This window comes from Rhinolophus ferrumequinum, chromosome 17 (genome assembly GCF_004115265.2).
Source record: "Rhinolophus ferrumequinum isolate MPI-CBG mRhiFer1 chromosome 17, mRhiFer1_v1.p, whole genome shotgun sequence".
NCBI lineage: Eukaryota > Metazoa > Chordata > Mammalia > Chiroptera > Rhinolophidae > Rhinolophus > Rhinolophus ferrumequinum.
In genome coordinates, this window is record NC_046300.1 from 25,549,182 (window position 1) to 25,561,429 (window position 12,248).

Genomic DNA, 12,248 nt, shown 5'->3' on the forward strand with positions numbered 1-12,248 from the left:
GCTAGTAAGTGGAAACACAAGGCCTTCAAACTGCAGTGCTCTAACTACAGGTCCATGCTCCTAACCACCACACTACGTGTCTGTACAGGCAACCCTCCATTGTGTTTAGTGACCAGTATTGCTCTTCAAAAAATACAGTTCATTCCACATTACCACTGCTTTGTATGCAATTTGGTTTTCCTCTCCCTCCTCTTCTCCCTACCCCTTTCCTTCCTCCTTTCCTCTCTCTGAAAGCTTTTAGCATTTATTACTAGTGTTCTAAATTTCATTTGTCTTTTTTTTCTGTTTTATTGAGAGATAGTTGACATATAGCACTATATAAGTTGAAGGTGTACAGCATAATGACTTGACTTACATATGTGATTACCACAATAAGTATAATTAACACCCATCATCTCAAATAGATAGAAAAAAAGAAAAATCTGTTTTTGTTTTTTTTGTGTGATGAGAACTTTGAGGATCTACTCTCATAGCAACTTTCAAATAGAACATACCGCAGTGTTAACTGTAGTCATGTTATACATAACATCCCCAGGACTTATTTGTCTTATAACTGGTAGTTTGTACATTTTGATCACCTTTATTCAATTCTCCTTCTCCCCCCACATTACGTCCTGATGTAGGTCTTTTTCTCTTTTCATTCATACTTTCAGTCAGTGAGTCTTTTCTATTTTTCAGTTCTAATTTTTTTTTTTTGACAAATTTTCCTGTTTATTCATTCTCTTTACGGAAAATCAGATAGTAGCTATTTGACCGTCTATGTCTATCTTCTATGTCTAATTTTTTCCTCTCTCATAGTTTTTCTTTTTTATTAGAAAAGATAATTTCCTCAATTCTATTTTTCTAACCCTTCTATTGAATTATAATTTTGGTAACTATATTTAAATTTCAAAGAACTTTTCTTGTTTTATATCATTCTGTTTTTCAAAACACTGATTCAATCTTTTGTCAATTTTCTCTGATGCCATCAGAGATTTTTGGAGTTCTCTTTTATTTCCAGTACTGAATCTTCTTCTCCTTCTCCTTCTTCTTCTCCTTCTCCTCTCTTCCTCCTCCTCCTCCTCCTCCTTCTCCTCCTTGTTCTTCTTTTTTAATGAACTTCTCTTTGTTCATACTGGCCTTTCACTTTCACATGGAAGACTTTTTACAAATATCTGATTCCTGATTGTCTCTTCATATTTTAAAACGAGGTGCTAAAAGTTGATTGAAAGTTGTCTTGTAAGGTTGTGACTTGTCGGTTCGTATCGTTGGGTATAGTTTGGAGCAAGATTGAGCAAGGAGCCAATCTGCACTGGGACTCGATGGTACTCCCAAATGTGAGAATATGGAGCTCCTTTATCTTGTTCAAAGGAGAGTTTCTGATTTTCCTGCCCAGGAAAGCAGATCCCTGTGTGACACATTCTGTGTGAAGTTATGGTATTGACGACTCCATATATTGACTGTTCTGGCTATTATGGGCACATAACACATGTTCTCAAAATTTAGCTTAAAACAATAATAATCATTTATTACCACTGACAGTTTCTGTGGTGGTGGTTCTGATTGGTCATTTGGACTTGGAATTGCTCATGAATTAGGACTATGGAAGGCTTGACTGAAGCTGGAGGATTCACTTCCAAGGTGATTCACTCATCTGCCTACAATATGGTGGTGCTGGTACTGTCCTCTCCATGTGGGTCTCTCCATCAGGTTGCTTGAGTATCCCCACAGCATGGCAGCTGGCTTCTCCAAGAGAACAAAGTGGAAGCTGCAAAGCCCTTGTAAGATCTAACCTCAGAGATCACTCCTTGTCATTTCTGCTGTATTCTACTGGCCACATATGAGGTGACTACTCAAATGAATCACAGGAGGTAAGGATCACTGGAGGTCATCTTGGAAGAGGGCTACTGCACTGACTTCCAATTCATCTTCCTGTTTTCAGCTTTACATCTGACTCTCACTTTCTGATGTAATTTACTGTCTAATTCTATGACCCTCTGGGGTTTTGTCAAGAAGTCAGGCAACTTTGTGCATTATTTCCATATCTGCCTCTATGGACATGTTATCCTATGCCTTTTCCTTTAGCCTTTCCAGTTTTCATACTTTTCTGGAAATCTTCTGTCTGCCAATGGATTTCCTCCTGTTCTCTTTCTTATAGTAGGTATATATATTATTCCTTCACTATCATTAGTGAGTTCTGAGGAGAAAGAAGAGAGAAATGTATTTGATCAATTTTGTCATTTTTTAACTTGAAGCCAGAAAGTGTGTTTTTTAATGCAGCTCCTAGAATGGGACATAATTTTATTTTATGGACGAATTTTTTGATTATCTCTATGAATAAATTGCCTTCCCCTAATAGCTAAGAACAGCTAGTTAATCTAACTGATATTGAGGGATTTAAAAAACTTTAGATTATCTATAAGACGCAAGTAATACTATCTGCAATGTGTTGCTTGACATTTAAATTTTGTTAGTCTTGTTTTGGTATTAATGTAAAATTAGGACTGAAATTTATAATGGGCTTCATGCTGTGAAGTTTACACTATATTTTAGAAGCTGGAGAAAAAGATGAGTTTGATGACTGGTGATCCTGTCACTTTTGTGGCTGAAGCAACTCTATAATGTACCTTTTTCTATCATTAAAAACATCTCCTTCCCTCACCAAATATAATTCTCTCATAAATATTTATAGCTCTCCATTCCCCAGGCTTTTTATTATAGAAGCCTTCATGTACCCTGATGCAGAGCTCTATCTAGTTTTTTTTGGTTAATAAAGGACACATATTTTTCTTTTGAAACCAGTAAGAAACCAAATTGAAAAAAGTCCCAAATATCTGATGATAATTTGCATTCAAATTTCTCTTTTTCTTTCTTAAAAAAAAAAAAATCCAACTACTAAACTATTCATGTTCATTTTTTGAAAAATTTGGAAAACAAAACTAGAAATAAAAATAATAAACAAAAACCACCCATAATTTTACGACTTTCTTCTTGGTATATGTTCCTTTTGATATGTTTTCTGTACATACATATTCATTATTCTCAGTATTTTGTCACTTAATGGTTTATGACCAATTTTCCTTATCAGGAAATATAAACCAGTTCTTTGTTCATTATGCCTCAGTTGGGCCAAATAAATTTTAAAAAATTAAAGAAATATAAGCCCAAGTAATCAATTTAATGTCAGCATAGTTTTCCATTTTATGAATATAATAATACACACACACACACACACACACACACACACACACACACACTTTGACTGTTTCTGAAGGGTAGATTCTTTGAAGTAGAATTTCAGAGTTTGAGGATATGCACATTTCATATTGTCAACTTGACCTCCAGAAGGCTGGAAATGTCTATACAACCACAAACATGTATTTGACTCCCCAGTTCTCCATACCCTCTATGGCACCAATATTAATCATTCTTTTAATATTTGCCATTGACAAGTATTCTCTTTCCATCTCCAGATTCACTCTCCACCCTTCTGCACCCTGCTCTTTGGATCATCGGTGGGCTCCTTGCCCTCTGGCTTTCTTGTGGAGCAGCCAGTGGAGCCATTGGCAGGAGATAGGCAGACAAGGGCAGAGTGAGGTCAATGCATTTATTCTTCTGCTCCTTGCTTGCTAGATCGATGGTGAGTGGCCTGCATCTTCCTACCAAAAGCCACAGATCCTGGTCTCTACTTCTGTGTTCCAGGAACTGCTTCTCTCTTGTTTTCTGACCAGTGGTGGGAAGGCTCCTCCCTGGACTGATGAGAACCCTGGGTGCTTCATCATCCTTGGTTGGTTTCTCTTAGCACTGTCCACTATTTGAAAAGCCCCCTTGCATTAAACTCTCCCCAATCACCCTGCTTGAGTGTGCCCTGTTTTCTGCCAGAACCATGAATAGATGTGACAAATAATATTTTTATGGTAACATTTTGCTTCATATATGACAATCACCTCTCCCAATTTATCATTTAACCTTGTTTTCAATATTTTTGCAGTTCAGCTTTATGCAGTCAGATTTATTGACCTATTTCTTGTTATGTCATATTTAGAATGTTTTTCTCCACCCTGATTGAAGTAAATTAGGGATAAAATTTTCATTTCTTTTTTAACAAAAGATTTTTCTCTGGTTTTCCCAAGAACACTTACTTACTGAATATTTATCATTTCTCCACTGATTCAAAGGTCTCCCTTTATCATTTACTTATTTACTCTGTTTCATTGATTTATTTCTATTCTTGCTCTCTTGTCAAGACTTTTTCATTTTTGCAACTTTAAAACATTTTAAAATATGGCAAAATGTTTTACCTCATTACTCTTCTTTTTCAAAAAATTTCTGGACATTCAATTTTTATACTTACTCTTCTAAACAAACTAGGAATTTTTTTCAAGGCCTCTCTTTTCCAAAAGTGTCTTAGGATTTTATTTGGTATTGTACTGTATTTACATATTATTTCATAGAGAATTGATAACTTTTCAATACCTTGAGTCTTCCAATTCAGAAATATGTTTAGTATATATTTACTTTAATCTTTTGATATCTCAGTATAGTTTCTTCACACATCTTGTACAATTCTTATATTAAAAGTAGATTGTTATTGCTATTGTGGAATTTTTATTCTTTTTATAAAAAGATATAGTAAGGGAGAGACAGAATTTTTCCATATGAATTTTGAAAAATCATGAACAAATTTAAACTCAAATTTATTATAAGCTACTTTGTAGGCATTTTGATTTATCCTCAATATTTGCACTCACAATAACTAAACTAGGAATTTCACATTAACCTATAGTTATGTGTTATTTGTTAATTTGCAAATGTATAACGGGCTTCCACTTCTAAAACCATACAAGACTTTAATATTTATACTTTAAATCTTACCAAACATTAGTGGCATCCCACAATAATCTTACAAGGAAAGAAATCCATACATACAAATTAATTATCTATAAAAATAAAAACTCCATATGTATATAATTTCAACAGAGCGACACCAATGTTAAAATAAAAAAATTGCATATAGATTGACTAGCCTTAGATTTTCAAAAGCTCTTGCCAAAATGTGAACAATTTTTACTGCAATAAGATGAATACTAAACATCAACTCTAGAGAATTTAAGCACACAATATATATCAAAAATTACTTCTAATTCACTTTCAAAATGAATTTAGCATTGTAGAAAATTATTAATGTTATAAAATCTTTATAGATACCCCAAACTGAATACTATGCAATTTGTTGTTTCCTACAGTGGACCTAAATTTTCTATGCATTTTAATTTTTTTTCACTGTTTAATATATATATATATATATATATATATATATATATATATATATATATATATATATATATTATTAGTTTCAGGTGCACAAAACAAAGTAATAGTTAGACATTTATCATTTCTATCCCTCACACTGTGTGAACCTCCCTCCCCTCATCCACTACTCCTCTGACATTGCATGCAGCCGTTACATTTCCACTGTCTCTATTCCTAATGCTGTACTCCGCTTCTTGTAACTATATACATATACATACATATATATATATAAACTTGTAGTTAACATTCATTATTGTCAATAATGTATGCATTGTTTTGAATTTTTGAATTTAGTTAATGGGCTTTTAAAAAAATAGACTTTATGTTTTAGCATAGTTTCATGTTCACAGCAAAACTGAGTAGATAGTAGAGATTTCCCGTGTTTCCCTACTCCCACATATGCTTAGCTTCTCTCATTATCAACATCCCCTACCAGAGTGGCATATTTGTTACCAATTTGTTACCAGTAAACCTACGTTGAACCTTAATATCACCCAGAGTCCATAGTTTGCAAGAAGGTTCACTTTTAGTGTACAGTCCATGGGTTCGGACAATTGTATGAAATGTATCTACCATTATAGTATCAGACAGAGTAGTTTCACTGCCTAAAAATTCTGGGTATTTTGCCTATTCATCCCTTCTTCCCCCAACCCCTGACAACCACTGATCTTTTTACTGTCTCCATAGTTTTGACTTTTCCAGTATGTCATATGGTTGGAATCATACAGTAGGGCGCCGTTTTAGACTGACTTCTGTCACTTAGGAACATGCATTTAAGTTTCCCATGCTTTTTAATGGCTTGATAGCTCATTTCTTTTTAGCAATGAATAATATTTCATTGTCTAATGTACCACAGTTTATTTACTCATTCACCTACTGAAGCACATCTTGGTAGCTTCCAAGTTCTGGCAATTATGAGTAAAGCTGCTGTAAACATTTGTGTACAGGATTTTGTGTGGACGTACCTGTCCAGCTCCTATGAGTAAATACCAAGGAGCGCAACTGCTGGGTTGTATGGTCAGAGTATGTTTAGTTTTGTTAAAAGCTGTTTAACTCTCTTCCAAAATGGCTGTACTCTCTTGCATTCCCACCAGCAATTAATGAGAGTTCCCGTTGCTCCACATACTTGCCAACATTTGGTGGTGTTATTGTTCCAGATTCTGGTCATTCTAATAAGTGTGTAATAGTAGCTCATTGTTTTACTTTTCATGTCCTTGATGACATATGATATGGAACATCTTATGCTTATTTGCCATTTGTTTATCTTCTTTAGTGAGGTGTCTGTTTAATGGGCTTTTCTTTTTATTGCTAATGTTTCAAGTGAGGATATAGCTGCAGGATGGAACATAGGTATTTTGTATTTAACAAATTGGTAAATTGAGGTGTGGGAAGATTAAGTGGCTTATGTTTGTTCATTGCCTTAGTTCAGGTTCTTTAGACTTTTAACTTCTCCAGTTGCAAGAGTTCTCTTGTCAATGTCATCTCTAAATCATTTATCTTGGCCCTTTGTGCATTGACCTCTTTGAGGACAAGTCAGAGCATGTCTCTATTGCTCAAAGATTTCAAAGAAAACGAGAGTCCTCAAAGCTTTTCATGCCTATGGAGTGAGCTTACACAGTCTAAGTTTGCATTAACTTAGAGGGTTTTGTCAACCTATCGTTTCTTTTCTTATTTGCATATTCTGCTCACATTGTTCTGTTCTCTCTACCTTTTAACAACCCTACCCAAATGTTTAGCAGAGGCTCAAATACTAAGTCATGATGATTTTTCTCATCTGAAATAAACACTTTATTTTTTTCATTGCATGTTTTGTGCTCTCTTAGGTACTTAATCATTTTTGTTGCGTGTACTTCAAGAATCACTCTGCTTGGGGCAGGGCCTGGTGGCTCAGGCGGTTGGAGCTCCATGCTCCTAACTCCGAAGGCTGCTGGTTCGATTCCCACATGGGCCAGTGGGCTCTCAACCACAAGGTTGCCAATTCAATTTCTTGAGTCCTGCAAGGGATGGTGGGCCCTGCCCCCTGCAACTAAGATTGAACACGGCACCTTGAGTTGAGCTGCTCCCGGATGGCTCAGTTGGTTGGAGCGGGGGTTCTCAACCACAAGGTTGCCAGTTCGATTCCTTGAGTCTCGCAAGGGATGGTGGGCAGCGCCCCTTGCAACTAGCAATGGCAACTGGACCTGGAGCTGAGCTGCGCCCTCCACAACTAAGACTGAAAGGACAACAACTTGAACCTGAATGGCACCCTCCACAACTAAGATTGAAAGGACTTGGAAAGAAACAAGTCCTGGAAGTACTCACTGTTCCCCCAAAGTCCTGTTCCCCTAAAAAAAAAAAAAAAAAAAAAATCACTCTGCTTAGTAAACAGCTTGATGGCATTTGAGGAGAATGTGTATTCTGCTGCTTTTGGATAGGATGTTCTGTATACATCTACTAATTTTATCTGATCCAATGTGTCATTTAACGCTGATATTTCCTTATTGATATTCTGTCTGGATGATGTACCCTTTGATGTAAGTGGCATATTGAAGTCCCCCACTATTATTGTAATGCTGTCAATTTCTCTATTTAGGACTATTAATATTTGCTTTATATATTTAGTTGCTATTGTGTTGGGTACATTGATATTTACAGATTACAAACAGGACCTATAACCCATCAAAGAACTCTTTGCTCATCACACAGAACAGCTAAGAGACTCGTGGAAGGATTACTTGAAGGTGCGCTAATTGGGCGAGGAGGGGAAGGAAGGAAGGGAGCGGAGTGAAATCGCGCGGGCCCGCGGCGGGGTCTCAGCCAGCAGCGGTGGCGGCGAAAACCGCGGTGGCACCTGCAGTTCCGGGCACGCACGGGATCCCAGGGTGGAACGGAGAGCACAGAGACCAGGAGGTGGGCTCTTTCCCTGCGTTCCACGGCTGATTTCTCCCGCCGGGAGGGCGGCTAGTGGGCCCTGGGGCGGACAAAGAACACAGACTCCATACCTGGGCCCCTCCCCTCCACTCTTCCAATCCTACCCCCGCCCTTACAGAGACTTAAACTGGACCCTGAACTGAGGAGTAGTGTCAGATTACAGAGGAGACGTAGTAGTGCTCAGGCTCTGGGAAGACTGACAGGCAGCCCTAACCCAGGGAAGAGGCTGGGAAGAGTGTGATTTTGGCTGGGCTAAGAGAGAAGAGACTCCTCCACCCCCAGCCACCACCTTTTCTGCCCTGCGGGAAGAGTGTGATGCCGCGGCTGGGCTGGGAGAGAGAAGACCCCTCCATCCCCAGCCCCCACCCTTTCTGGCCTGCCTAGGGCGGGGCAAGTGCTACTGCCAAGACACTCCCAGGGATCAGCAGTAAGCAGCAGATGCAGCTCTGGGCTTTCAGCAGCTCAGAAATCTCCCGCCGGCACCCCCCCCATACACACACACACTGAAGAAGTGCCCTAAGACTCAGGAGTACTGGACACGGGGCTGGTGGTGCTACTCTCAGTGTGCATATGTGCAGGCAAGGGCAGAAACTGCACTGACTTCGTAAAAACTATCATCCAGACCCCTCAGGCCCACACATTTAAATCTACAGTCCCAAAGTCACTCTGGGCACCAGGTGACCAGCTCTGCCTGCACAATAAGCAGGGGGCTCTTTGGTACAGCAGAGGACAACATGGACATTACTTGGTGGGCTTAAGCCAAGATTGGCACTGCTTTTTGTTTTGCTTTGTTTTGTTTTGTTTTGCTTTATCTTTATATCTTTGATATCTTTGCCTGTGTCGAGTGGGGGTTATGGGGTGTTTTTACATGTGAATGTATTTGATTTTTTTCTTTGTTGTTGTTGTTGTTGTTGTGCTTGGTGATTTGCTTTGTTCTGAAACTGCCCTACCAGGGCCCAGCTTAAGAGGCACAAGATTCAACACACCCAGAGGCCAAATCCAGACCAAACCAGAGTACTACTGGGTTTGACCTACAAGTCACACACCCAGAGGGAATTCTCTGCAGGCACTAGAGCCCATAGAGGCCAAACAACATTTAAGTGGTCAACCCTCACGCAGCAGAACGCCCTGAGGTGGGCAGAGCCAAATCTCACAACGAGTCAGCCTAGGAGTTAACCCCACCTACTCACAAGCGAAAAGCAATTAAAGATCTTCTTGAACAGGACAATATACACAACACAAGAGTCACCTTTGGAGCACACGCAGAGGAGAAGAACGAAGTAGTGCAAGTCAAATATAAAGGACACATACTACATAAGATAACCTAGCAAGAACTAAGAACTCTAGGGGATCTACCTAATACATCAAAGCAAACACAGAGAGTCGGCCAGAATGGGGAAACAAAGATCCACGTCCCAAATAAAAGAAGAGAAGAAAGCTCCACAACTGGAACCAAATGAAGCAGAGGTAACCAACCTTTCAGAGACAGAGTTCAGAACACTGGTGATAAGAATGTTTAAGGAGCTTAGAGAAGACATAAAGAAGGATGTAGAAATCATAACGAACAACCAGTTAGAACTAAAGAACACAATTACCAAAATTAAGAACTCACTTGAAGGAATTACCAGCAGGTTAGATGAAACAGAGGATCGAATCAGCGACTTAGAAGACAAGGTAGCAGAGATCACCCAAATGGAACAACAGAAAGAAAAAAGAATAAAAAACAATGAGGATGGCTTAAGAGACCTCTGAGATAACATCAAGCGCAACAACATGCACATCATAGGAATACCAGAAGGTGAAGAGAGGAAGCAAGGGATTGAGAACATATTTGAAATAATAATGTCCGAAAACTTCCCCAACCTGATGAAGGAAACCAGGAAGTGCAGAGAGTTCCAACCAGGATAAACCCAAACAGGTCCACACCAAGACACATTATAGTTAAAATGGCAAAGCTTAAAGACAAAGAGAGAATCCTAAAAGCAGCAAGAGAAAGACAGAGGGTTACATACAAGGGAACTCCCATAAGACTATCAAATGACTTTTCTACAGAAACATTGAAGGCCAGGAGGGAGTGGCAGGAGATAGTCAAAGTGATGGAAAACAAAGGCCTACAACCTAGATTGCTTTATCCAGCAAGGCTATCATTTAAAGTTGATGGAGAGATAAAGAGCTTTCCAGAAAAAAATAAGCTAAAGGAATTTATTACCACCAAGCCAGCATTGCAAGAAATACTAAAAGGACTTCTGTAAATAGAAGAAAGGTCAAAACAACCTAAACAAATTTAAAAATGGCAATAACTATGTACCTATCAATAATCACTTTAAATGTAAACAGATTAAATGCTCCAATCAAGAGACATAGGGTGGCTGACTGGATAAGAAAGCAAGACCCTTGTATATGCTGTATACAAGAGACTCACCTCAGAACAAAAGACACACACAGGCTGAAAGTGAAGGGTTGGAGTAAGATATTTCATGCAAATGGGAATGAGAAAAAAGCTGGAGTTGCAATACTTATATCTGACAAAATAGACTTTAAAATGAAGAACATATTAAAAGATAAAGATGGGCACTATATAATAATAAAGGGATCGATCTGACAAGAGGACATAACCCTAGTAAACATCTATGCACCCAACATAGGAGCACCTAAATATATAAAACAGGTACTGACAGACATAAAGACAGAGATCAACAGTAACACTATCATAGTAGGGGACTTCAACACACCTCTGACAACAAAGGACAGGTCTTCCAGACAGAAAATCAATATGGAAACAACAGCCTTAAATGATACATTGGAACACTTGGATTTAATCGATATTTTCAGAACATTTCACCCCAATGCTGCAAAATACACGTTTTTCTCAAGCACACATGGAACATTTTCCAAGATAGACCATATGTTAGGCCACAAAACAAGTCTTGATAAATTTAAGAAAATTGAAATCATACCAATTGTCTTCTCTAATCACAACACTATGAAATTAGAAATGAACTACAGGAAAAAAACTGGAAGACACACCATTTCATGGAGGCTGAATAACTTATTACTAAATAATGAATGGGTCAAGCAGGAGATCAAGGGAGAAATCAAAAGATATCTCGAGACAAACGAAAATGAAAACATGACGACCCAAAATCTATGGGATGCCACGAAAGCAGTCCTAAGAGGGAAATTCATAGCGTTGCAGGCCTACCTAAAGAAACAAGAAACATAACTAATCAACAGTTTATCTTCACACTTAAGGGATCTGGAAAAAGAACAGCAAAATAAACAAAAAGGGAGCACAAGGAAGGAGATAATAAAGATCAGAGCAGAAATAAATGAAATAGAAACCAGAAAAACAATACAAAAGATCAATGAATCCAAGAGTTGGTTCTTAGAGAAGATAAACAAAATTGACAAACCTTTAGCCAGACTCATTAAAAAAAAGAGAGAGGACCCAAATTAATAAAATCAGAAATGAAAGAGGAGAAGTGACAACGGACACCGCAGAAATACAAAAAAGTTTTAAGAAATTACAATGAGCAACTATATACCAACAAATTTGATAATCTGGAAGAAATGGACAATTTTCTAGAGGTGTACAACCTTCCAAGGCTAACTCAAGAAGAAACAGAAAACCTGAAAAGTCTGATTACCACCAGGGAAATTGAATCAGTAATAAACAATCTCCCAACAAACAAAAGCCCTGGACCAGATGGCTTTACAGGTGAATTTTACAAAACGTTCAAAAAAGAATTATCACCTATTCTCCTCAAGCTCTTCCAAAAAATCCAGAAGGAGGGAAGGCTCCCAAACACTTTTTATGAGGCCACTATCACCCTGATACCAAAATCAGACAAAGACACCACAAAAAAAGAAAACTACAAGCCGATATCTCTAATGAACATAGATGCAAAAATCCTCAACAAAATATTAGCGAACAGAATTCAGCAATACATGAAAAAGATCATACACCATGATCAAGTGGGATTCATCCCTGGTATGCAAGGGTGGTTCAACATCCGCAAATCAATTAATGTGATACACCACATTAA